Source organism: Alligator sinensis, unplaced genomic scaffold (assembly GCF_000455745.1).
Source record: "Alligator sinensis unplaced genomic scaffold, ASM45574v1 scaffold118_1, whole genome shotgun sequence".
Taxonomy (NCBI): Eukaryota; Metazoa; Chordata; order Crocodylia; family Alligatoridae; genus Alligator; species Alligator sinensis.
The window spans coordinates 744,067-744,975 of NW_005841850.1; the positions used below are offsets into that span (position 1 = coordinate 744,067).

Sequence of the window (909 nt, forward strand, 5' to 3'; positions counted from 1 at the left end):
CCCCCCCGAACTGTTTTGAATTTTTAGTTCGCCCCCCCCACTCCCCAGTTTAGCATGAAAATAGTATTTGGGGACTGTTATCATATTTAAAACCTCAGTATTGCTTTGGCCCACAAGCTGTTGCCCAGTACTCAGAATTTTAGTTGGAAAGCTCTGGTTTTGGGAGTGGCTTTCAAAACTGAAACCTGGCCACGTGGGTTTGGGATTACATAACAAGTGGTATTTCCAGCCTTTTCACAACCCTTGTAGGCTGATTACAGGATAGTTTTTTGTCTTAGAGCAGCTCTGTCTGCTCTGCTACATGTAGTTATACTTGTTTGTTGGGGACAGTCTTTATGATGCCTTTGTGTTGTATGTCGGAGCTGGCAAACTGGAACTAGCGAGGAGTTATTTCTTTGAGATTTGTGAATGCCTCTGGCTAGGGTGGATACAAATCAATGATTTTTTTTTTTAAATCTAATTTTATATTTAAATTGCATGTTTTTCTAAACCTGTTTTTAAAATTAACATAAAATGTCAAGTATGGGAGCTAAATACTATGAGCGGAGGCTGGTATTTACACTCTTGTGTTGTGCAGAAAAGTTTTTTTTGTTGTTTTTTTTTTCCCCCTTGATTACTTGTAGTTTTAGTTTAACTGGCAGGTGCAGACAGTTTTTTTGGGGTTTTTTTTCCCCATTGGACTAGTTCAGTCAAGTCTGAGACCAATTGAGAGTAGAAAAGTCAGGAAAACTGGTTGTCATTTAAAAGCCAGGTGGAAGGGAAAGGGATCTACTAATTATAAAAACCTGAACATGGGGCAACTCTTTCAAAGGTATTAAGGTGCCTAAGCGAGCAGTGGAATCCCAGAAGGCACCCTTCAGAAGTGCCTGTGCATCTGCTCTCCAGGCATGTCCCATTGAAATCAACCTG

At 40.3% G+C, this 909-nt stretch overlaps 1 protein-coding gene across 4 annotated transcripts in view; it reads left to right on the plus strand.

Moving 5' to 3' along the window:
• Window positions 1–909, plus strand: part of MED13 (mediator complex subunit 13) — a 77,729-nt gene that overhangs the window by 43,835 nt on the left and 32,985 nt on the right. The gene's annotated exons all lie outside the window — the stretch shown is intronic.